This window comes from Pararge aegeria, chromosome 16, assembly GCF_905163445.1.
Source record: "Pararge aegeria chromosome 16, ilParAegt1.1, whole genome shotgun sequence".
NCBI lineage: Eukaryota > Metazoa > Arthropoda > Insecta > Lepidoptera > Nymphalidae > Pararge > Pararge aegeria.
Window position 1 is genome coordinate 10,698,722 of NC_053195.1, and position 27,828 is coordinate 10,726,549.

Below are 27,828 nucleotides of genomic sequence, written 5' to 3' on the forward strand. Positions count from 1 at the left end.
CTCGGCGCGCTCGGCCGGCGCAGCGCAGACGTCCCGATAGGTAAGCTGCGCACTTCCTGCGCGCCGCCATGTTCGGTGGGACGTCACTTCCGTCGGCGCCGCGCCGGAACCGGCGTCGGCGGCCCCGGGCCGGCGGAGCGGCGCGGCGGCGGCCGTCCGAGCCTCGCGCTCAGGTCAATGAGCGACGGCTCTCGATTCATAAAATGTCGGTCGCTCCATTCACGCCGCGGGGCGATGCTACGCTGACCGTTCACTCGTGACCCTCGCGTCTTCGAATATTCATGTCTCCATCGATAACATCGTAACCTCTGACTTCTTTTATATTATCGCGCCGTTTAGTGAACGCCGCTATCCGAGGCCGGACTCGGTGCGAAGTGCTGAAACCAAGTGTTGTTTCAACCGTTGGACGATATTCGTTAAACTGTGAATGATGTGTGCTAAGTGAATTAACATTGTGATTATCACTCGTTGATGATGGAATTTTACATGTGTGACCAGCGTAAGATTAGAATTTATTTTTTTATTATCTCCCTTGCCTTTATTTTTCTAGTGGCTTCATTAATTTACAATATTAGAATTCTTAAAACATTTTCTTGAATATAATAAAAAAATAATCTGCAAATTAATTAACCGTGGAGAATTGTTAAAAAAATATTAGTGAATAAAAATGAGGGTAGTATAAGATGCGTTTAACGTAACGCATTATCTAAAAAAATCACTCCCTGTATGATTACTGATAACCACAAGCAGTGATAAGTGCCGATCGATATCAATCTGTTATAGCGGGAGCGTGAGGCAATAAATGGAAACAATGAGATGTGAGCGGGCGAGCGAGCGGGCGGGCGCGTTATCGGCCGCACGCACGTCACCGACGGAGCGTGACGTGTGCCCGCAGTCGTCGCCTACGCATGTGCCTCCCTTGCACTGCTCAGTTCACCCCAGTTTCCCTACTGATTAGCCCCCATCGCACTCATTTATACCGGTCACTCATTTCATTGGCAACTAACAGCCACTCTCTGTAACACAGACCTGTAGCTTTAGTGCAAGTTTTCATGTTAACTAAAGTGAAATCCACATTAGCGTAAATCTGGCATTTTAGTTTTATGGAGGACCAAAAGTAAATGTTACATCTGTCATTAAAAAAAATAACTGATTTACTTTACTCAGAAATTAAAGTTTGATAAGTTACAAGTGGCTCTGTGGTGTTGCGTTATAGTGCGATTAAAGAAGGAAATAAGCTTTAAAAGTTTAGCGCGCCAATGGATATTTATTTAATCACAAATATTACTATACCTACATTGTTTTTTAACTAAGTAATTTCCAAATAAAATGTATTGTAAGAATAATAATAATTTGTCGTTTTAGATAAATTTTAATCGATTTGCAATTCCGGTAACAAGTTTTATTTATTAGATTAATAATTTAATATTCATATATTTTAAAAAAAGTACACGCATTTCGCCGTACAGGAGAGTAGATACTCAAATACAGCGAAAAAAACCTAAAACAGTTATTAATACACATTTTCTTTTACATTACTGTATTGGCTTATAATTACAAAAATTTATCATAGCTGATTTTATTATTTTGGATTAATGACATGCGAAAATGGGAAATTCTTACTGAACTGAAAGCTTGTAAAATTTTCTGAATGAAGTGGCAAATTGCAAATTGTCACGCTAGATACTAGATCTATTAAATAATTGAACATAAATGATTTTTGTACCCCTTAATGATCCGTTCAAACTAATTTGTATTACTCTCAAGATTTTGCAATTTGTTTTAGTTATCTAAAACGATTGTCGTTTTAGTGTTCGTATCGTTGAATGTAAAACATCTTTTTTATAATTAAAAGCTATTTGGTCTCCATATTGTAGCATTAAAAAAAACTGTAAACATTTTGCGCCAGTTAAATAACACTTTGGTCAGGAGCGTGACTTCTTGCTATGATAGAAGTATGCAGTCTTAAAGCTTGGTATACATCGTAGCTTATGGAAGTTAGTAATAGTTCCCTAGTTACAGTGAGAGATGAGTCAGGTACCTACTACGTCAGCGACACGTGTATGTACTGAGTCACAGTTTTACTGACGTACGGGCGCCGGAGCGGCCCGGCTGCCCTTACAAACCTCCGCTCCCGGTGCGCCTTCGCTTCATCGCCTACACCGAGCGCCGACAATGGATGCGGCACTTCGACAGCGACGCCTACGAAACCGCGACTTCCGTTGCAGTGCACAGCGTGGGCGCACATTTCATAAGCATTTCCTTCAATGCTTCCTCCCACCGACCAAGCGTACCCCACAGCGCCGCGCTCCTACAATTACTCTACAAAAGGATCGCGTGAATGTACGTGTAGGACGATTCCGTATGCAAATGTCATTACTAAATTGGACGGCCATTATTATATCCGCAGCTACGTATAAATGAGCGCGACCGTTTCGTCATTCATGATCGTATTCGAGTCGGGCGCGACGTTTCCGTCCACGCATAATCCGTATGAAACTTGTGATCGCCGATTTCCGTCGGAGAGGAGCGTGACTGCGGAGCGGAGCGGAGACGGAAAGCGGCTTCACACACGCACGCCGCGTTCTCAGCCCCACGATAAGCCAATAAGGGTCGCGCCACAAAAAGCGATCATTATAAAGGTTGTAAAGACTGCACCGGCGCCGAGCCTTCCCAGAACTGGGGCCATTCTTATTTCGCGCTCCCGCCTTATTCACGGGCTTTTTTGTTCGGCTTTGGTCATTTTTTTGACGGGAGCGGTGCTCTTGTGTGAGCTTCAAGGAAATGGCTTATTGGGTTTCGTATAGAAGCCGGGCTTATCTACGGGGAGCGATCGGCGGTCGACACGACGGCCGAGCGCCGAGTGCCGAGGCCCGAACCCCGAGCCTGGGAATGTAGGCACGTCGGGGGTCCGCGGTCGCTCGCCGGTCGGACCGTTACGCGAACGCCGCATTCCATTGCATCTACATGCCATCGCCTCGCGCCGAGTGACGTCACTCTCCTATCATAGATAACGCGGCCACTCTGTTCATTAATTATATTAATTTAAAACAACATAGCGCGCACTCAGAAGACTGATGTTAATTGAAAATTATCTCTAATGACAGGTACTTTTGAATAAAATGTGAAATACGCAGTTTATTTGTTTTTAGGTGATAATTTAACGGGATTGTCACATATTTTATAACTTAATAAAACTTGTTTAGTACCTTAACAATAATTTCTTATGTATTTTAAACTATTTTTTTTAATTTATTAATAAATTCTTTCTGGCATGATAATTTTATAACATAAAAAAATGTAAATATAGGTATGAAAAACATTTAAGAATAAGAACTTTGCTTGCTACACTACCGTGCGTCGTACCTAATCATGGTTTTTTACACTTTAATTTAAAATGATATGAAGTCTATAAATGGTACAACATTAATTATTGTGTATTTTTATATAAAACAGCCATTATAAAAACAAACAATCAACGAAATCAGCAGGAAAAATTGATAATTGCCTAAATATGTTGTTTTCTCACAGTGTGTGTCGCGGCATTTCCCACCGATATCTCGAAGCGCTGGGAAACCACTGGTAGCCTTATTTCCATAATAAATAACGCTGATAACAGCTTTCATAAACATGCCACGGCCATTTTTGCTTTATTTTCTCAACATCTTTTACATTTAGGTCATTTTTTTACGTCACGTATATCTGTTTGAATTCATACTAATATAATAAAGTTGAAGAGTTTATTGGTGTTAGCAGTATTATCTGAATCAACCAGTCAGATTTAAAAATAGTTTTTTTTTGCATTCGATATTTCGATCACTTTCCCAATTTTGAGGAACGTACACCTATTTATTATACCCAAAATTAAAGGGTTAAATCGTTACTTCAAGAGATACGCTGATTTAATAGCTGCATTTGCCTCTGATTACGCAGTCCTGGGTCTGATTAAGTGGTCAGATCAAGAATTGTTTCATCTCAGCCCAAGGCCAGAGTTAGGAAATTAGCTTTATCCACCTCCTTGCCTCGGAGGGCACGTTACCTACGATGAGCAAGTTTGTCCAGCAAAAAATATTAATTTTAAAGATTTTATAAAATTTTTCATATTCGTAGACTAACCGACATTAAACGGTACGTATTGAATTGTTAGTCAGTGGGATCTTTGAGGTAAATTTTCATTATATTTATTTTTATGATTTCAGAAATAATAATACATAGCTTACTTTAAAGTATGTCAGGCATGCGGGGCATGACTAAGATTTTAATAGCCCTCCTACTCAACAAAATGGCAATGCTAAAAGTCAAAATGTCCGCTTGAAAAACGGGGTTTACGCTTGAGGGTAGACGATTAATGTTTTCAAAGACACTTTTTGTGTAAAAACTTTTATTTCATCAAATTTACACAGCATACTAAATTATTCCAATTTGCAACATTAGTCATCATTAGACTTTGTGTGTATGTTTAGACGAGCTCATCTCAGGAACTATCATACGGATTTGGAAAATAATTTTTTGGCTGTCTGCTTATTAGGGAAGATTTATAATAGGGTTTGCATCAAGCTAAGTTTCATAGTCATCGCGGATGACAATGCAGGACGCAGCTAGTCAAAAACCATTAACAAAATGCAACATTAAAAAAAATTTGGTTTGATTTTATTTTCAGTGTATTAAAAATGCAACTCATGCATTACAAGACATATGCTCTATTTCCCACCCTTGAAAGAGATAGAGAGAGGGGAGTCCTGTGCCCAACTGTGAGACATGGATAGACTGAATTTTTAATATTCCACTACAAGTTAACCTTTGTCTGCAACCTCACTTAGTGGCAAATGATGACTTGTTGAGGGTATGGCAGCTATATTAAAACAATACCCCTTCTCAGTTTTTAACCGGCAGGTTGATAATGAGCAGTCACAACAAAATTTTTTTTTCGAAAAAGTATTTAATGAAAGCCTTGCGTTTTCCAGGGGCAGTTCGCTGTTCAAGATTATGAAAATCCTGCGAAGACATCTCGCGTATTCTATGGATATGAAACACCACTTGGAATTTGGGTATGTAAAACGAATTATCATATATAATTGATTGAATAATTAACCATTTAACAAACCTTCAACGAGATCACACAAAAATTTATATATTGTCTATTTAGATACGTAGAGCGCCATCTATTGGTCTATATTTACATGACACATAAAAGTATGAAAATTGCACTTCTTTATAACCCTGATGAAAGGTGGCGCCTCTTTTATTTTGGAACTTTATTTTAAAGTGGAACGTAACGGACTGGTAGAAAAAGTTGAGTATTTTGCATTCTATACTAAGTACTTTTAGCGTAGACCAAGGTATATTTTATAAATTTTCAGGCGTCCAAACAGTTTGATCGAATTTTACGAAATGTCGTGTGTTCTGTGCTATTTTTTTATTTATTGTAAATGTCGCGATAAAACTATATTAAGTTATAGCTAGGTGGGATCATAGAATGCTGCGTACATTTCAGCTTCATAGCTCAACATTAACTGACTCACAGACTGTGCGATGGTGATAACAAAAAAAAACCTGGCAAAGTTTGTTGTTGGCTCTTCTTAGACCAGGACGCGTTTGGAACCCTCCTTGCTTTAGTTTTAAGTTAACGAATCCAATTATCACATTAGTGTAACGTGTTAAATGTATGAACGCTTCATAAGTGCCTGTGATAAGGTCTACTTACATGAATAAAACATTTTTGAATTTTTAATTTGAATTTACGCAAAGACTGGTGATATTAATTATTAATTATAAAAGTATCATAGGTAAGTAGGTGGGTAAATGGACAAACGTAGCATTTTCCATTAACCCATACGCCAACATTGCGCGTATCCTTTATGCCACTGTTTCGATTGATGTGTATTATTAGTGAAATAGTAAACTTCGGCGTATTTGCGTTGTGAAGTACACAACACAGAATAGGTGAGGTCACGGCCCTTATTGGGGGCAAGGGGAAGCTATAAATCTGTCGGCGAACAATGGCGCGATAAGGGGCACCTTACGTCCGCAATAGAAGCGCCCCTCGCCTCTACTCTTTCCCCCGCACCCCTTGTTTCTAGGGTTGCCTAGTTGAACATTGACACAGCTTGCCATTTTTGAAGTAAAACTTCTTTAGGCGCGACTAGGGAGTACCTAACTCAGATTTATTTCTGACGGAAGTAACGCTAACGTCTGTATAGTTTCCGCTATTTAAAAATAATAATTTGAATTTGTCGTAAGTACTCATATATGTCCAACCTAGTTCCTTTTCGGTATTGTGCTAATACTAAATATCATGATCCTTGTTAAAATAATAAATTAATTGGTAATTTTCATTTAGTATTCTTACGTAAATGAATCATGTATTATGTTAAATAAATACATTTAATACAGGTTTAATTAACTCCCGGTGAGTCTATGATACCAAATTTCGTCTTTTATTGATAATTCTCCAACCTAAAGATAAACAAAAAGCCTTGTGAAATTTGGGAAATCCAAATCAGTTTTGCTTTTAAAAAATATATTTTAAAGTACCTACTTAATAAATTTAAAAAAAAAACGGTTTTTTTCGCACCTAAATAGGATAGGAATTTTACTTATGCTGATGAGTGGTTGAAAGGAACCAGCGTTTATATACCAGTTAGGTATAGTGATTGTCCCGTTGACAAATAGCTCAGGCAATATTAAATGAGAGGTCGCCATCACGCGGACCTTATCAGTCATTGACCTTCACACCTAAACCGCGCCTCACATCTCGCTCAGTAAGTAGGTACCAACGTACGCGATTTTACATGCACATACAAATTTTCAGGGGCCACTGTGCCACATTTTGTTTTAACCTTTTTTTCGAATCTTAGGACTAGCGCACACTTGCGACTGTCTGATAAGCGAGTAGGTTAAAGAACACCAGTTTTAACCTTTTTTTTCCAATCTTTTTCTTCTGAGCAAGGATAATACAAATAGTGAAACATAAACACAATGTTTATTTAAGTTAATTTCACGCAAGAATACAAAGCGGCCTGTAGATACATCACAATGTAGACAGTTAAAGCCAAGAAACATTTTCTATTCAAGTTCTTCTATTGGACGGCTTAACTTCATAGAACGACAGATCTTAGCTAAGATCCTCTTTACTATCTAAATAAAAATATTAACAAAACAAACGTTGGATGTGTTAAAAATTAATGAAATTAAATTCCTCGTTTACTTTATATTTACAAGGGGAAGGAACCATAGAGGCATATTGTTTTGATTAGTATACGGTCGATACTATGCGGGCGATCGTCCATAAATCTATATGAACGTACAAAAACTATAAACGGCGTTACTAAGTATATTAACAAGAATTGGCACTTGGGCTTAATTATTTATATTTTACATACAATTGCCATTGGTATTTTAAGTTTATTATTTATATAGTATTTATGCATATATAGGTATATATGCAAATATATATATTTTTTTATTTGCACCACCTACCTCTCACCTACGATTGCTATGTAGCGATCGCGAAGTCCGCCAAATTGTATAGTTTTCGTTAAATTTTTATTTAAAAAATTTCTATATATTAAATAGCGATCTTCTAGGAAACCAATGAATGTACGAATGAATACACTTTTATTGTACACCACATAAGGTGTACATTCAGGTAGTAGTAGTCAAGGTATTCATTCATTCATACAATACATACCGATCAATATTAGGAATCATCTAAAGAATAAAACCTTCCATTTGAAGGCATATAACTAGGTATATTTTTCTTCTGCATTTTATTTTTGTCGGCATCAGTTAAAACTTAACCCTTTTTAATTACTAATAAATGCTTGACGGTCTACCGTCATCATCATCTTTATCAATCCATTACCGACCTACTACAAGGTATCCTCTCAGAATGAGATGGGTTTAGGCTTAACATGTGCTGTAGATGCAAACGTAAAAAGTAACAAGAATATGCTTTAAAACCTAAAGCTGAACAAAAAGCTTTTGTTAAAAGAGTTCTCTCGGTTGAAAACAATAATAGCAGTAACTTTAAAAAAAAGCGGCAACGGTTAACTGTCTATGATGACCGTTAGTTACTTTTCTAACAAATTTTATTCAGATACCCATTACAGCGGCAACCCTGTTTAATAGTTCAACATACGTTGTTGATTACGCAAGAGCAACAGTACATGTACGTATCCATTGATAAGTACAGTGACCCACATTTTACTATGCATAATTAGCTTGTCTATCTCATATATCCAAAAACCAGACAGCCTAGTCTAAGGCTGTTTCCACATGGAGAGACTCAGAGATATCCGCTATTCTTTCCGAACTTGCTTCTGTAACGTGTGTGTGTAGGTACGGATAAATCTTACCGATTATTAGGTTGAATTGAATTCTCAAGTTTATTAAAAAATACAAAAGCAACTCTTGGATGTTGGTTACCTTTTCGAACCTTAACCACCTAAACTAATAAAAATATTTAAAATCTGGCAAGAAGATATGTACCTCTATCGCTTTTTGGAAAAGGGCATACTTTGTAGCCAGAGAAAACCGAAAAAATGCGGACAAAGTCGCGTGAAACAGCTATAGGTGTGAAAAACGGTTAAATTTTAAGGAAAGTTTCAAGATTTATAGATATTTTTTTATAGGACCACGAGTTCAAAGACAGTTGTCGCAAAGACAAAATGGTATGTGGATAAAAAGTCTGCAGTTAGCTAGCGCCTTTATAATTTGAACAATATCTGGACGCCAGGTAGGCGCCAAAGGAACCTTGACCTCTTTACCCGCTGCGCTTGAGGCGGGGGGGACGCGGAGCGGTCAGCCCACAATGGACTATTTCGTGACATCCGAACCAGGTGCCCCACTCCCCTTGCCCCACTCCCCTTGCCCCACTCAATGAAAACATTCACTTGGTACACGATACTACCCCTAGAACGGGTTTGCCCATCTCGAGGTTGTCGTGAGTTGACATAATAATATTAAAGCCTTCGAGTGCGATATCAACTTAACAAAATTAATTGACGCCATGTGGACAGTATTTCACTTCAAATTTGAGAAAAAATCACTTTAAGTCAGGATGCTTACATAATATCAATGTTATAATTTGAAGAGAGTCTGTCTTGAGACGATATGCCTTTATATTGACGTAGTAAATGGCAAAGGCTCCATCTTTTAAAGTTTCGTGCTCAGCAACCAGTTTTCTCCCAGTTCATTTTATCGATATAAATTCGTTGAGGTAACTGCGATAACAATTTATAGTAAAATGCTTTTCTAGACCCTATAACTTTTTTTTTACTTGTTTCCAATTCATTTCTTAAAAATGGTGTGTTATACTAACTTTACTCTAAGTGAATCCGGTGACACGCAAAAGTGTCAGCCATTACCATATTGACTTTACCGATAATCGAAATAATCGTGACAAGGTAAAGTCGGTCATGTTAGTATGTAATTAGAGGCGTCAGCGACGAGACAAGGCTAACAAAATTCGGGGGAAGGGGGGCGGGGGGTCGCGTTGCATAAAACATGCCGATAGCGCCGCGCCTTGGCCGCTTGGCGCCACCGCACGTACCGTCAGTACTAAAACAATACACGGAATGTAGGTCCTAGACGCGACGCCGGCGGCCTGAAAACGTGAAAACGATGTCGCAACCCTCCCGCCCGCATCGCCGCGCGTCTACGGCGTATCTAATAATGTGCGCGAAAATCTACGACCTGTCAGACGCGCACACTTTACGACCGTTAAGCCACTGCCTATCACAATATTTACTTCTATCTGTTGCCCGCGACTTCCTTAAAAAGTTTTTTGATCATTTCTTTATATCCGTAAGGTTTTAATTTCGATGAAACGAAAATGCGTCACGACAAAGAGACACACATAAATTTAAAGGATTACAATGAATACATTACTTACACATTTTGTTTTAGGAAACTGAATAATATGTATACTTTAAGCTTAGTAAAAAATAATAAAGCTTAATACTCTACTCTATATCCGTCTCAAACTTCAGAAATTTCACTTCTGCCGTGTTTGAATTCGACTGGATTTTTTTTTGTTTTCTGAAATTGCCGCATAAGATCGTCACTCTGACTTTTCCGAATTAGAAGTATGCTTTGTTCGCCTTCAAGCATACGCAAAATTTCATCAAGATCAATTCAGTGTTTCAAACATAAGTAACAAAGAAACAAATAATTTCGCATTTATAATGTTAAGTATAAATATAAAGTAGGTGTAGAATATCTGTTGTAGGGACCCTGTACTTTACACATTTCTCAGAATATCCGTCGCAGCGAATTAGGATAGTGCATAAGCATTGTTTTTTGTAAACGATACTCTTTCGGATATACGATCTGCCGCTGGAATGTCTTTCCTTTGTAAATAAATTCACGAACGTGGTATGCAATCAGCAGGAATGTCAGTCGTCTGCAAAATATATCCTGTGAACGTGTATTTGTAATAGATTTTAAGAATTTTGTTATATCGCACAAACTGCGTCATTGATCTAGTGGTTTGCATATAGGTCTGCTCACGAGTGCTTCTTGTGTTCGATTCCCAGGTTGGGTTAAAATTATTTCGGTGCCCCGTAGATCAAGCTAAGCCATCGCATCGAATCTTTTTTAAAGAAATAGAAAAATAAATAGTATTTATTTGCTTGAGTGTGTGAATAAATTGACAATATTCTATCATTTCGGCATGAAAATATAAAATAATTATTAACAGCAATCATAATAATAATTACTAATAATGTAACTTTAAAGTCATTCAATCAGTTAAAATTTGAATTTACTATACACAATGTCGCGGAAATAGTAATATACTTACAATACAAATTTAATAATAAAATGAAACAAAATAAAAAAAAAAGTTCCGCAATTCATAAATCACAATATATAATAAATATATTTTAATTTTGGAATTGCGGATTAATAATTGACGGTTTATATAGATGACAGTTTATTCATTAGTTTAACTTTTTAATAATATAAATTTAATTACTTTAACTGTTACACAAAATTTTGGTGGCTTTATTTAAAAGTTCACTTTCTTAAAAGAAAATTTAACATATATTGAATATAAGTATAAATGTAAGAGAAAATATCCATTTCATTGACTTATTCAAATTCGTAGAAGGCTACGTAGCTGCGTAGCACTTGGATATTATAAACAATATAAATCAGTAAATGATGGATCATCTTTTATTACTTACTATTGTTCCTGCTTAGTAATTTAACATGAATTTCGATAATCTCTTGTATATTATAAAATAAATTCCAGTCAACCAATCCGCACTGGGCCAGCGTGGTGAGCTGGGGCCTTAACCCCCCGTATGAACAAAATAACAATGGTTTATATTAATAGATCTATATGTCTAACAGAACTAATATTGGCGAATAGTACAATTAAATCTCACAGTGTGCCTTACGCTCAGTATCTTACACCGAGTCTAGTCGAGGACTATTATGTGGCGATCATTACATCGCAAGTGATTGGAAAAAAACCTACATCCACCTATTAGAATGTATGTAGGTTTTTTCCAATTCTTGAGTGATAATAAGCAGGTGTTACTAATAATATGCATACACGCTGTCGAGGGATGGACTACCCGAATTGGTTGACAAAATCTAATTAACACGAGCAAAGTCTTGAACTAAAAACTAAGTAAGTACTATAAGTACCATAAAAAGTACCTTACTAAACATAGAAAAACTGTTTTAAAAAGGTAGGTATCTCTCCACTAAGAGCATCATTCCCTACATTATCCGTACCTTTTATTTTGCATGAAAACTTCTACGCGCACAGTGGGCGTACAGCTTTACTGCCTTGTTGTTTTAATATTTAGCAGGCGTGTTAAGACACACGGAGTTTTCCCAGCTAATAACTCCTACGTGGCCATAGCGCGCGCTTCGCATATTAATGACGACTAATTAAAGCAGCCATTCCATCCAAGGATATGCGTCGTAGCTTAGCGTAGCGGAAGCTAAACATACTGTCAAACTATGTATACAGAGCAAACCAACTCGACTAGATTAGTTAGCTTATATTTACTTTGTATATATCATTTTAATATAAAAGTAATAAGCTAGCCTAACCTAACATGAAAAACTGTTTAAAACAATATTATACAAAAGCAAACGACTCGTAAGAATTTAGAGAATAGTTAATTTAAAAAAATTATACTTCGTAGGTAAAACTGCCAATTGTTTTTATATTCCTTATTTTAAAGTTGCTATCTCAGAATAAAAGAAGTTTTTTAAATGTGTAAATGAAAAAAATCCTCTATTGCTGTATCAGTACTTACTTCAGAGTTCAGCTTCGTATAGCGACGCATCCTGCGCTCACAACTCACTACTATGCGACGCATCCGTCACTACTATTCTTAGCTTCATTGAACCTTTTTCGATCAAGTTTATTACTAAATAAAAGGTTTCATACGCATCAATAAGAATCGTATTCGTAGCGTAGTTCTGGTGGAAGGGCAGCCTAATGTTCTTTAATCTGTTTATCACGACTGCGCTTTCGATGTTAACACGAAGTGCTTCCGACCGACGAAACTTAACGTGGCTGCGAACCCCTTTTTTTTCTACTTTTAGTTGAAATATGCTGATAAAAAGCTTATATAGTGTATGTATAACCAAAAGCCACAAATCGAAGTTTGTCTTTAATCTTATTATTTTAAAAAAGATTCCTCAAGAAGTCAAAATACAAGAAAATTGCACAATGCAACGTTGCGTACTGAAATGGAATGTGGTCAGATTCCTCATTTGACCAGATTAAATTACAACTTTCCTCATCCCATTTTCTAATTAGATGTTCGAAATCACAAGCAATTAAAACGATGATAGTTCGTTACGATTAAGAAGGGTTCAAGTAATTGAATGCATAATGTATTCGTAATCGCTGTGCACACACGAGTGTATTATCTGTAATTATATCTGATAGTTCATCATTATTAATTATATATGACGGTGCGCGCATTATTGTCCCTAATTCAGTTAAGATCGTATCGTATAACTAAAAATTTAGCAATTTATATTATATATTTCTTGCAATTTGATTTTGCTCGCCTTAGTCCGAGTTACTTAAAAATAATTTTTCTTAGAATTAGATTTTTGTTTAATTAGATGTTTGTTCGATAAAACTTCTGATCGTCTATGCCATAAATATAACGTAGTCCGTGTACGAGTCTACCTGTAAGGACGCATCTAAGGGATTTATGCCCGTTTTCACTATGACTAAAAGGCAATGACTCAATAAGTAACGCTTAATGTAAGGATATTCCCAGGCATACATCCGTTCACTAATAGTTATCACCTAAAAGTTGGTGAAATGGTATTTTCACATAGACATCGATTAATTAATTAGTCATTCAATTAAGAAAATGCTTAGGTTTAGTGAAAACGGGCATCACCGTTGTGTTTTCGAATCGGATTCACCGGTGTCAGCTAGTTAGTTCCAGAGTAAATACATGTATATTTGGGTAATTTCGTCCGCTATCAAGGCTCATCTTATTAATTATGAGTCCCGGAGCGCGCATTTATTGACCCTATCTCCGGTAGGGCCCGTTCTTTCGTTCTACTCACTGGCGAGAGTGTACAAGACCGTGACGAAGCAACTGGGAAACACTACACGACGAATATAGAATTGAGTCATTACCTCTTTAATACGACCGAATTATAGGTTGCGGGCAACGTTCAAATTATGTCTTCCATAATTAGATCGTTTTGTCATGTGTCTCCAATACTAATTTTAACCTGTACGAATAGTTGGTCTGTTTGTTTGTTTTTTCGTCATGCAAAAGCCATCTACCCGAAATCTAAATTAAAAGCGGCATTAATTTCCGTTTGTAGTGACTCTACCACAAGAAGAAGCAGGCAAGAAAGAAGCAGTTGCTCTTTTCCACCCTAAACTCTTCTATTTCTTCTCAACTTATCTATGACCGCCATCGCAAACAGTTAGACAGATCTCATAAGACTGAGATATGCCTGGAGTATGAACCCTCTACGCTGCTACAATACCGGTTGGCGAGCTGTAGCGATTATTTTCCAATGTTTGTTATATAAGCTGAGACCTTTGGCTTAAAATATTTTCCGAGACATAGGGCTATAATAATGGAAAACTCAAGTACGTGTCCAAAGCAAGGACTGGCCAAAAATTGTAAGCTGCTATCAATATTTGTGGAAACCTGGGAATCATTCATCGTCGTCGACATTCGTCTATGATATTCTAAATCTATACCTACTAGCAAGGTGGCTCGAATTTCTATTTGAATGAACCTTACAACCGTACACATAGTATATATCAACACTTATACAAACTTTTCTAAATTTACTTCATCTAAGTATTATAAATTCGATGGCCAATATAACACTGGTGAAGACAAAAGAAAACATTATAGTATTCATGGTAAGAAGGAATAGTTTATTTTCATTTATCCCATTGTTCCAATTCAAAGGTTCAAGTCTTTTTAATTAACTGACCCTTTTACTCAATTACATGCACGTATATGAGTAACAACCATTCCGTGATCACGTAAACTTAATAGCGCGTCGCTAATTCCTAAACGCCGTGCATTAATAGGAGTTATTACAAAATAACAGTTATGTGATAAAAGCAGGTGTTACTTTATGGAACATATCTTCCGAAATAAGTACTCTCTGAATATAAAGAAAAGTGAGAGAAATAAGTTTTCTTGCAATTTTAAAGTAAATTTGAGGATACTTAGTGTAATGCGAACTCGGCGAAACTATGTCCTTAATTTTTTACAATTTCTAAACGTGGGTCTTATCCACGGTTACTAAGCGTACGGACTTAACCCCCTTTTTTTTGGCGTGGTGGAAAAGCATTATTGCTACTTCCGACCCTTGGGCCAGACAGAGATTATGTGGGACTCCAAACTAAAAACTACCACGGCATGTCCGAAACCCGTTGTATACCTCCGGGTCGTCTACCAACCACCCCAACCGATTGTTGGGGCTCCCGCGCTAGCGAGAAGGGGATCAGGACAGATTCAACCCCCCTCCCCCTCAGATCATAGAGAGGCTTGTGTATCGGACTTAACCCTGTACCAGTAAACCCTACTGTCCCAACGTCAGCCTTAATTAATGTCCGAGCTTCACTGAAAGTGACCTTGAGTTTGATTTCTCTCTTTCCTTCCCGAAAGCCCAGGGGCTCTACTCATGGTAAGCTTCGCTGTCCCCGCTGTTAACAACCCTTAAGGTTTTATCAGCTACTTTCAATCGGAATTAAAAACAAAACCTACCTTGCGTAAATAGAGAGTTGAGGAAGATCTTTGTATTGTTGTGTAAAGAATAAAAAAAATTTCTTCTATATATATATATTATATAAATTAAATGCTGTTCGTTCGTCTTACTAAAACTAAAGGCTAGACCGATTTGGCTAATTTACCAAAATCTATAGCAATATAAATAATTCTTCTGTACGTGATTGTTAACCAATTGTTCTAACATAGCTGGACCGATTTTGGAGAAATTTTGTGTTTGTCTTTCAATGAGATCCTAAATAAAATTGTCAGTCTCACTGCTTTACCCATAAAGACGACGTCTGCCGGGTCCGCTAGTAAACTTATAAAAAACACCGCCGTGGATGATGTCGAATGGAGCTGAATGTTCATAATATAAAATAACAGTTATTCTCTTGCATCGCATAGCACGGTGAAGGGCAATTGGACGTCAGCGATCGTCTCGCACCATCGCGCGCGATTTCCACGTCTGAACCAAGTCTCGGTTTCTTGCCTCCGTTAAACCCAGCTAACACACAGCTTTTGTATACCTATAAGCTGAGTTACCAGACTCTAAGTGTAGCATCATTATTACTATAGTTCGTATTAAAATACCGGCTACGTGCGAGCTAGGGTTGCAAGTTTATGTACCACGTTGCAATATGAAACACAACACAATATTGAGATTATTAGATTCGAGCAAAAACGCCAAAAAACGCTGCTCGTGTATTTTAATAACAAAATAAGTACACACGGTAAAATTACTTCTACTCAGTAACTATTACGGTTTATGTTCCGGTTTCGGAGCGCAACGTGCGTAGAGGGTACATTGCCGAAGATCTGTTAGGTGCGGAGTATATAGATTGAAGAAATTGTAAATTACACCATACCTCTGACAGACAAACGGACGGACGGATGGATAGCGGAGCCTTAGTAATAGGATCCTGTTGGCATCCTTCTAGGAAGAACTAAAGACTTCATGAATTATTATCAATGGCGTAAAGGTACATTGTAATTAGAAATATGATCTAGATCTGAGGAGTAGTGAACTAAACCGTACTCATGGGGAGGAAGGGCTCATCTCGGAAAAAAGTATCACATAATAGTCGTTGATGAGCGCATTCGCGGACTGTGCTTATTAATAGCCCGCCGGTCCCTTAAGGCGGGCGCACATTTCCGGGCTGGAAGTGTATCGCTTCCGCTACGCTCGGTCGTTGACGCGTGCATTGTCTTCGGAGTTTTATGCTTCAAAATAACGACCGTTAGGATAACTTAAAATTTTGTGATAAGAACTGATTAGTCATGGAATCTTCCAGAATCTCTGTTTCCCTCTTCAAGTGTCTTCTTGAATAGTGTTTCAATTTTGATGAAGATATATTCTGCCGGTCTCACATAACGTGATATTAGGGCAAGAAGAAAATTATCTATAAAGGTAAAGTAAATAAGTATCCCTTAAGTAGTTAGTAAGTGCTTGCACTTACTAACTTATGTCTCATGATTGCTTTCCATCAGGCGTGTGCATTCAAATCCAGTACCTCAAGTGCTTTCTATTTTAATTGTCGTCAAACCTATCAAGATTATAATAAAAAGTTTAACTTTTTACTTTTGCTAGCAAAATACGCGTGTTTATCTACCAGATGCACTTTAAAAATTGCGTTCCACTCTTCATCGCAAAGTTATAAAGAGCAGCGCGTACTGCATATTTGCATTCCCATGCGATCGTAACACGTGTTTGGTGTCAATGCCGCCACTACGTCAAAGGAATCATTGTACTATTTTAAATAATGATGACTAGTTTCCTCGCGCAACTGCACGCGTACATTTTATGTTTCTTCTGATTCTACGGTATATTTTCCATCACAGTGTGTGGTTTTTCTAATATATTTTAATTAAAATCCGCTTATTGAGTAACAAATAACATACACTTAACATTCCACTAAATATCAAACGATCACCCGCTTGTTTAATAACGGCACAGACCATTGTATATTATGTATTTTAAACAACATATATGACCCAAAAATGAAATTAATGCCGCTAAATCCGTACGCTAATGCGAAGGGCTCAACTCGGAAACGTGTGCATTACATCAGAGCTGTTGATGAGCGCATCTGCGGCCTGCGATTATAAATAGCCCGGCGGTCCCTTAAGGCGGGCGCATATTTCCGGGCTGGAAGTGTGCCGCTTCCGCTGCGCGAGTTCGTTGACGCGCCTGCACTGTCGCCGGCATTCTCCGCCGCGCGTCGTCTGCGACCTTTTAGGGCTCTCGTACACAATCGGTGGGGGTGAACTATAATAGACAACCTCATTATATTATTCTTCTTCTGCTTTAGACCAGCGGATTTTTGTTATAACCACACGGCACTATTTACTTCGCAAATGCAAATGAACACAAAATACGTTGATCGATTTTTTCTTGAGTTTTTTGAACGCATAATATTTTTCCAGCTACTTATATAGATGAATTTGCTAAATCCTCGTCAAGTACAGATACTACTTGACTTATCTAGACTAGACAAATCCGCCCGGTGCAACCTATCATCTTCTCTTTCACCCGAAAAAATCGACGTTGGAAAGATAATCGCAGTTCGTGACCGATCGTGTGCCGGCAGCTTTAAATAGAGGGCCGATTACTGTTGTCTGGCTCGGCGCCGGGCACATGACCGCGCGAAAGTGCACCGGCCGCCGCGCCGCGTCACGGGCTATTTGCGACGCGCCGCCTCCGCTGCGCCGTGAGCGCGAGCGACCGACAGCGATATCGATACATGTAGGGGATAGAAAGAAGATGTGTCGCAAGGAGACACCAGTCAGTAGTCCAGCAACCACCTTGGTTTTAAGCTAAAGTCAAGCGGCGCAATTTAGGAATTGATATTATCTGAATTTTCTTTGGTCTGATTAGTTACCACCTTACCGACAAAGATGTACCGCTAAGCGCTTTAGCGTTCCGGTACTAGATATGGGTTTAATATCATTGCCATACTCCCCTGGCTAGCCGCTAGCTACCATCTTAGATTGCATCATTACTTACCGCGAGGTAAAATGGAATTTAAAAAAAACTCAAAAAAGAAGCAACAAACTTGCCAAGATACCAGGATATCAGGAAATTATAAGTAGGTACTGAAATCACAACGAGAAACCAGAAAGAAGTTATGCCGCAGTGAGTTAGCTACCAGTCAGAAGTGGCATACACAGCGACTAATTTCGTTATCAAATTACGCAGAATAGTCCTGCTATTAGGATATTATACAGGAATATTGATTGCCTAACAAATAGTTACATCAACGGTGGATAGAACATAGTTGCGTCACAGTAGTAAAATGAAATGAAATGAAATTTATTGTTAATGAGATGAAATACATTGTTAAAGTATTCGTCAGATTACTTTAGTGTCGGGAATCCAAAAGTGATCCTGGAGTGAGTAGTCAGGCACAGCGACCAATTACGTTACCAACTTGTCCAAAAAAACCGGGATTGTTGGGTTAGTCTCTAACACTACCATCTAGCTGTTGGAGGTTAGCCCGCTACCATCTTAGACTGCATCATCACTTACCACCAGGTGAGATTGCAGTCAAGGGCTAACTTGTAGTGGAATACTAATAAAAATAAATCTGGTCTTACCGAAGAAATCAACAAGACGAGTCAGCAGACCGAAATTATGTCGCAAAAAAAAATTGGGATTAGCAGTTTGAAATAGCATAAACAAAGATCGTTAGCAACTTATATTAAAATAAACAGGATATCAGGAAATAACGTATGAAGCCTAGGTAGGTAGGTAGATAGGTACTCATCAATGTGCATAATATCAATAATATCGTACATTTTACCTCACTTTCTCTATTGTATTGTATTGTATTGTATGTACAATGAAATTACATGAAAAATAAATTTACAAAATTAATTCAACATGAAAGTGATATTTACGTTTATAACAAAACTATTAAACTTGAGCAAAATCTTAGCTGCAGTCATATAGGTAGCAAAATAAGAAAATATAAAACATCGACATTCTATTATAAACTATTTTTATAAAAACTACCATTGACACCTCTGTTGTTATCTTAATTCGCACGGGAAGTAAAGTTATTCCTAAAGCGTTTTTTCAATTCATATGTGCCACAGAGCACAGACAAATCGCACCTTTGCTCGAGGAACCGACAAAGAAAAAAAAGGTTGTCAGTTACAGAGTTAGGACCTCTAACTAGCAAAGGCCTAATCGGAACAAACCAAATTGAAATATATTCAGTTTCTTTAAAACATATTAATTTTTTCAATTTTTGTTGGGAATATCGTTGAAATCTTTTACCTAAAAAAATTGGTATTTGTATATAAGTGTGATATTTTTTTGCAATAAAAGAAACAAAAGTTTCTTGAATAAATATTTTAATAATATATATATATTTAGATCCTCTGTAGTTAGTGCCATAAATTTTGGTCTTTAATTTGTTATTTGAAATTCTACCACCATAATTAATCATTATATTTTGATGTATGTTTATGTGCACTAAATGCATATATATACCTATAGTTTGCATATTTTTATTAAATCCTATAAAAAAATGTATTCATTCGAAATCACACGAAAATTCAAATATAGACTTCAAAATCGATACAAATTTGAATGCCACAGCGAATTCTCGAATGATTGAAATATCATCAGTTAGATATTTATTACCTAAGCGAAGTATCATTATTAATTACCTACTAAATACTGATCCTACATGATTATGTTATTTACCTAGTGCATTTAGAGTCTGCTTACCGACATTCTTATTTATAAGGATAAAGTGAACCAATATTAATTATGTCTATTAGATATCTATCTATGTAATAAATATGTTTAACCTAACTAATATTATAAATGCGAAAGTTTGTTTGTGTGTTTGTCCTTCCTTTACACCCTAACTAAGCAATAAACTTAACAAAAAACAAACGGTTCCCAAGGGATTTTGGAAAAAACTAATAAAAGCGGACAAAGAAGTATAATGTAATAAATATGAAAACGATGATAACAAATTCACTTAAACTACAAAGCGGAAAGGAGTCTAAACTAGTTAATTAAAACAAAGCGGTGAACAGTCTGTAGTCGGTACTGGGAGCCCCGCAGCCCGGTCGGGTCGCGGGTCGCGGCTGAATAAATTCGGAGGGAGGTGCGCTGGAATGCGGGAGGCGGGCGGTGCGGGCGGGGAACGCCGTGCGACTGGCGCGCGCGCCGCTGTCCCACGGTCGCAAGGCCCCGCGCCCCGCGCCCCCCGCACTTTCTTTCGCGCCATAAAGGTCGTTTGAAATATTTCGGAATGCTGCTTGGTGACATTTCACCGGAGGGGGGGTGAGTTAGCCTCCGGACCTCGCTTGCGCTGCGATGCCACTGCACGGCGCATGCGCTTCTCCCTCACCTCACGATCTACAATTAATTCTATGCTTAGTTTTCCCAAGGAGTACATATATTGGAGGGCCGTTTGACAGGTTTTCTTCACAGCGCGTCTGTCAATAACCGCGTGATTGGCACAAAAACAAAAAAACTATCAATTAACTTTCCGTGGACATATATCTAGGCAAATATTATAATTAATAATATTCTACATCAAAATGTTTGTAGTGATTTACCTAACCAAAAAGGTATCCAGGGCTAGCTCTCGCTTACATTTTAAGATTTCCCACTATTAACATTTTTTTATTTTTTTTTAATCACTTGTGTCAGATAATAGAAAACTTACAAGCTGATTGCAACTGCAATACGTAATTATTGCTCCCTAGTTATAGAGTTACGGCACCGAAGTCCGTTAGTCTCTCGCGACTGCAACTCCTAGCTATCAGATATCGGGAAATCCCCGTGTGAAATTCACACGCCGTCAACTTTTTATATCCATTCACGTAATTGCATTATCGGCCGTATGACGTTGTCGGTATCCCACAATAATTTAAATAACTGTAGTCTAGATTGTGTCAAGAGCTTGACAAGATAGATAGGACCGTTAACGCCAGGTAGACACGTCACAGAAGTACTTAAGTTCATTTTACATCTGACGTTTCACAACGGCAGTTAGTATCTGCTAGTGAAACCTAATAGTAACTTGTTGTAGTATTTAATTATACTTGTAGTAGGTAAATACTGAATATTAAGGTCAGGAAGGCCAACTACTACTAAAGTGAAGAAGACACTTCTAATGCTGCTTCTATTTTTATTCATTGCACTAACAGTAAACTTAAAGCTTTCATCTTATCTTAGTTACATAACAAGGTTTGAAATGTGTAAGAAACTGAGCACGGTTTTCAGGTAGGTACATCTGGCCTTTATCAAGTTATAGTTTTTTGGGTAGCCAATTCCTGATTAGACATTAGCGAAGCCGAATCAAGATACTTTGTACAAATCAAGAATGCACTTTTAATACAAAGTACTTCTAATTTTTTCCATTTAAAGCATTAGTAAACGTAAAACTTTGTTCTTAACATACCTAGTTAGCTAACAATGTTCCAACGATGCCCTGGTGTAAGAAACTCACAACAAAATTAGTCTTTTTGGGTACATAGGTACATCATCGATTTCAAGCTGTTTTTCGGGTAACCCTTTCTGATATGATTGCAACGAAGCTTATTCGGTCTACTTTCCACGCTCATGTGTGAACTAAGTTTCTCCAATTAATAGATTCGTTCCAATAGCAAACAGCGAGTCGGAGAAAGCTGGCGGGTCAACGTCCGGCGGAATTCACGGCAATCGGCCGCGGTGAACTTTATAAAGAAATGTGGCTTTGCGCTCGAAAATTTAAAAAACCGCGTTTACCCATTCTGACGAGGGGCCGGAGTATTACAAAGCCGACTTAGACGGCTGCGGCTTGAGGGAGAGCGCGCCGCTTACGTGTGTGTAAACTGCCTGGATACCTAACGCATAACGTACATTTTTCGCATTCTTCAACTACTAAAGTCCTTATCTACTAGTATCTTATCAGCAGTTTCAATGCTTCGCTTGCTATGAAGAAAACGAAACTGAATAATGGAAAATCATCACAAATGGTTTTACCAGAAATGATGGAAAATTGGTAGCCACGTGAGGTATGCGTTTCGAGTTACCACAATTCATGGAAAAAAAAAATTGGTAGCCCTAATCGCGCGCAGCTATGAATGGAATGTGGCGATGGAGGTTGCGCAAGCAGCGAGCGGCAACTGCGCAGGAATGTGCCAGGAGGGGGTTTTGAGGGAGGGGGGGTAAAGTGTGGGGAAGGGGGGGTTCGGCTGCAGCCTGCTGCATCTCCCGGCCATTCACGCGCTCCGCGAAATAGCTCACCGTTAGAGGCGCGGAATGCTTACACTATCTCTATAGGCATCGCAGGGCTGGCTCATATTCTTTAAATTTAAAACGCTTTTTATACTACTCTTTATTTCTACACCACAAAATGTAAAGAATTTCAAATGAAAGCAGACCTTATTGCTAAGTAGGGATCTCTGACAGGCAACCTTATTGTAATTTGGGTATAATTTAGGAATATAATATATTTCAATCTACTTCCAAACTCGAAACTTATAATCAATACTGTAGTAATGTACATACAGTTGTCTGTATACAACAACAATACACATTTTCCATTTTAATGAGGTGGGTGTACTATTTGTTTGTTTGTTGCTCTTAATGCTTTACTATTATTTTAATGAACCTAAACTACAAACATTTACACACAACGTCAAACTTGACACTTTTAGATGACGTTCCAATTGACGTCAAAAAACGCATTGCGCGCGTTCCAATTTAGCTTATATCGCCGATGCAAAAACACTTAAATGATGCACAAAAAGTGGGTACAATTTTGTCGTCAATTTCGGGAGCACTGATTGATTTATTGATATGACATCGCTTTGACATCTTCCGAGCGATAAATTCGACATGTTGTTATTTAACGATCGAGTTAATGTTTTCTTTAAACAGCCTGTGTCGGTAGGTAAGGTGCTTAAATGTAGATATTAGTAATAGACCTACAGTCCGATTTTTATGACCATTATTACTCGCTTATCGCGATTGGTTGGTTTTATAATATGTAGTTTAATATTAACGTAAACCTCTAGAAACTCAATTTTTTTAAGGTTTGTCCTCAAAAATACTATTCCCCAGTATTGTACCTACTGTTTCTTTATTAATTTGACACAAAAATTTAAAACTTAATGACCAATTATTTAATAGCCCCAAACATAAAAGTTAAACATTTCAGCATAGATCTTTGATAAAAACAAATCTTACGATGTAAAACCGTACCTACGTAATTAAATACATTATAAAAAGTCGTTACTTATACCCAAGGGCTGGGTGGCAGCCCTGATACAAATCCAACAAAGGTAAAGCTACATAGAAGTTCAACATTCCTTCGGTATCGGCCGCCCGCGAGATCTCTGATAACAACAAATCTTAATTCGTGACTTTATCTACATCACTCTATTTATTTACTACATGCCTAAACTAAGAACGATAACGTAATTGGTGTTTTTTTTTTTGTTTTATGACCACGTTGCACGCGACGCGGCGTATGCTGAGTTGACTTTAATCTAATATTTTATGACTAAAAATGGACTGTGTAACGCAAAACTAGAATATTTTAATGTACTTACTAAATGCTTACCTTCAACTAACAAATCTAGCTCTATATTATTTAGATACGTATTAAGTAACAGTTTTAAAGCTTTAATTTTGTGAAGATTAATTATTTAAACTGCCTCAGCCGAAACCAAACCGTGAATTATCATGTAAGTACCTACTGTATAACAAAAGATGGCTATTTATTATTTATAAGGAAGTTTCAAAATTAGTTTTGTTAACAATTCAAAAGTGGAATTATGTTTTTTTTTAACAAATGAAATTTTGTAATATGGTAACCCTAGCCGAAGTGGAATTGCGCGAAATTGCGCGACAATGCGCGCCGCATCATCAATAATAGTCAACATCGCGAAGTACTCAATCATGTAATTTATAACAAAGCTTGAATTAAAATCGTTATGTTGTCGGTTCCAAATTTGATTTTGACTTTTTGCAAAGAAATCTAAATGATAACCCTGGCCCAGGCGAATGACTTGTGAGTGGAATTGCGCGAATGTCTCCTACAATGCGCGCCGCATCGTCAATATAGTCGGCGTGGCGCTCTACATTCTTGTAATTAATAACAAAGCATAATTATAAATAAATAATTATATTACGACAATAATTCACACATCGCCATCTAGCCCCAAAGTTAGCGTAGCTTGTGTTATGGGTACTAAGATGACTGATGAATATTTTTTTTAAAAATATACATAAATATTTAGAATATAAACACGCAAACACTGAAAAACTTTCATGCTCATCACACAAACATTTTCCAGTAGTGGGAATCGAACCCACGGCCTTGAACTCAGAAGGTTCGCTGTAAACTGCGCCAATCGGCCTTCAAAAGCATGCAATAAAATCGTATTATTTTCCGTTTCAAATTTGAATGTAACTTTTTTATGTGCAGAAAACTGAATGCTAACCCTCGGACTGACGGATGACGCGTGAGTAGAATTGCGCGAAAGTCCGCGACAATACGCACCGCGCCGTATCAATATAGTCGGCGCCCTACATTCTTGTCGCAACTCGCAACGTCGCCGCCACCGCATCTACATTTCGTCATTACAACGTCTTCCAATTTCGTAGTGATTGTCTTTAGTATTCGAATGTTGGCACTTGACTTACATATTTCTTTGTCATAGTTGCAAATAGATCTGATTCTAATTTAAATTCGGGTCTCGAAGCTTACCAAAAAATCGTTATTTCTTTTGAATGGATGTCTTACCAACCAAATTTAATTTATTTATAAACGATTATTAATACCTAATTATAAATGATTTTCAAAAATTTAAGGATTATGAACGAATGAACCGAATACTTTGTAAGAGAATAATCATCATTATTATCATTAGCCTATGAAAGTCCCACTTATGACCACAGGTAAAATATTGATAAAACAATAATTATGTATTTTATAATATTGAAAAAAGAAGGGGTTTTATCTTTTTGTATTGGATACAGTGTGAAAAGAACAGTACCACTTTTAAACTTGTCAATTACGTTTAGTTTCGAGATTTATATACAATAGAATTAGTAATAGAGTTAAAGGCTTTTTTGTACCTTAATTAAAAGACTGTAGACAAACACGTATATGGTGTTAGATATATATGAAGCTCTTGATAAAAAGTGGCACATTTGCGCTATTTCCCATCGTTGTCAGCAATTAGAGCAGTGTTTGTGGGTGCGGGGGTACGAGTGGCAGAGAGGGGGGACGATGACACGTGTGGCCCACATAGTGAGTCCATTGAGTTGTGCGGACGTGACGTCACTACTCGCACCTGCCTGGCCACCCTATCTGTATTGTGACCAATTTATTTAGAAACCCCTGTGTATAACGTACCTACACGTTTGAGCATAACTTAAGACGTCGTACTATCCGGAAGCTTCCATAAGTTTATGAACCATGTTTAAGGAATTAAATGATCTGGTAAATAAATGTCTAAATATATAAATGACGACCATACATATTTCTGAACACATCAGAATCCTACAACTCAACGGTTGTAATGAGGATGGTTTAACTCAATTCAAATTTATCAAAAGCACGTCGAACAACCAAAAAGTGTCCAGAGCTCTATGTTCAATGTATTTGCTGTTGCTGATGAAAGAAAGCCACGCGTAGTTGCGGCTATTTATTGCTACTTAGAGGTTTATAAAAAAACGGCCACATTCCCAACTTTTCATAAAATATGAAACTATGAAATCAATCCATAATATTGTTATCAATATTATGGATTCATTTCATAGTTTCAGCTTTGTACACCTGACAAAAAAATTTCCAAAGTATTTAATTTATCAACTGATAAACATCCTAAACTGCCATCAATCATGCAAATTATATTCAATTGTATAGAAATCACTTTATTCATAATCTTCTCACAAATGATTTGGACAGATCGGCATTACAGCGATTATCCGCAAATGGTGACGTCTATGGCGTCTTAGTTGAGTGTTATCAAATGATTGCCTTAAATTTATCGGCCACTGGATAGATGACCCTACCTATATATACATAAGTAATTGTAGAATGTGGGCGTCATAAAGCGTCTTCCCTTTATGATAAATCAATATTTGACGTACAGCTAACGTTCGTTACTTCATAGATATTTGTTGTCATAAAAAATCCATGTATTTAATTTATTTAAAACAATACATGTTTTTTATTTATTTAAAAGGTCTACCTATCTAGGATTTCGGATAATATGCGGATACAGCTTTCACACGTTCTTGCACACCTGTAGAACATATCAGGGCACTCGAATACTTGATTAGAATTCGCGTAAATTGCTTGAATTGCTTGAGGCCTGCGGGTTCCATAAAGCGTTATTTATAATTCATTTTTACGTCTGAAATACTTTATTGTGGAAGAAAAACTATCTTTTTGATCTATTATTTTCAAATTAATAACAAAAAAAGAACTAAGAATAAACACAAAATAATCATCATTCATCATCATCTTTAGTTATCCAGCGGGTAGTTACGTGCAAGTAAATCAATCATCTTGCACATTTATAGAGAACGTTCCAACAATTTGTCGAGCCCACCGATGACGTCTTTGTCTTCGGATCGAAGCCCATATTCTCTTCGATAAATTAGCAAATTAATTGTACCGGCGCCGACTCCCGCGCAACCCAACAAGGTCGGAGCTCACATTCGCACCATTTGTGGTTACAAACGCACTCTCCGCCAGCCGCCTCACCTAATTAGTCGTAGTTCAGTTACTCGTGGTGTGGGTGAACCCGCATTGCTCGCCACTGCGGACCGCCCTCGTTATTTCTATATTAGTAGACGACATTGTTAAATAAGCACAATAAACGATGCCATATCTAACTTCGATGCTTAAACAAGTTAAATTAACCGGACGGCACTCGAGATTTATGGTGATACGTGCGCGTTTATCAATAAGAACTTTAGTTGGAGTCTTTGTTCACACGGGACAACGGTTCGGAGTGCCTTAGGAGAGCGTTTAATAGATACTTAAATCAATCTCATCATCTTGACAATAATCATATCAACTGACAGACGCTCACATGAGGAAATAGAAAAGCTTGTGACCAGTGACTTCCTGCTAGTCACTTGATGTTTCTGTCCGTCTATTAGTCACCATGTGACTTCCAACTAAATATGTCCTGTGAGCTATATGCCCCGTCCATCGCCACTTCAGCTTCACACTGAAGTCGCTGAGCTATTTGGTTTCCTCCCCATACTTGTTTTATTAAATAGTTTGTTTGGTCCTATCACGTGGTTATATTAAATTGTCTATTTTCCGTTTTACAGAATGTGACACCGGCGCGGCGTGGGGAGATGGAAGGCGATGCTGCGCTGACGGCTGAGTCAGCATGATGTCATGTGGCAGCTAATGGGAGCGTCCCGGCCGCACACGTCACATCCCATTCCCGCCGCATACTTCACCCAATCGAGCGATGACAAATCCATTCATATTGCCTACTCTATTGTGCGTTACTGTTGTGTTTAGTTTATAGTTTCTACTAATTTCAATGTTTATAACATTATGTGAAAACTATAAATTTTTATTAGCATTACCTC

General features: G+C 37.6%; 1 long non-coding RNA gene across 1 annotated transcript; it reads left to right on the plus strand.

Moving 5' to 3' along the window:
• Positions 1–51: 51 nt before the first annotated feature.
• On the plus strand, positions 52–27,602 carry LOC120630639. The gene is made up of 3 exons (XR_005659032.1): positions 52–499; positions 4,965–5,048; positions 27,559–27,602. It is a non-coding gene; the product is annotated as an uncharacterized LOC120630639 (long non-coding RNA).
• The last annotated feature ends 226 nt before the right edge of the window (positions 27,603–27,828 follow it).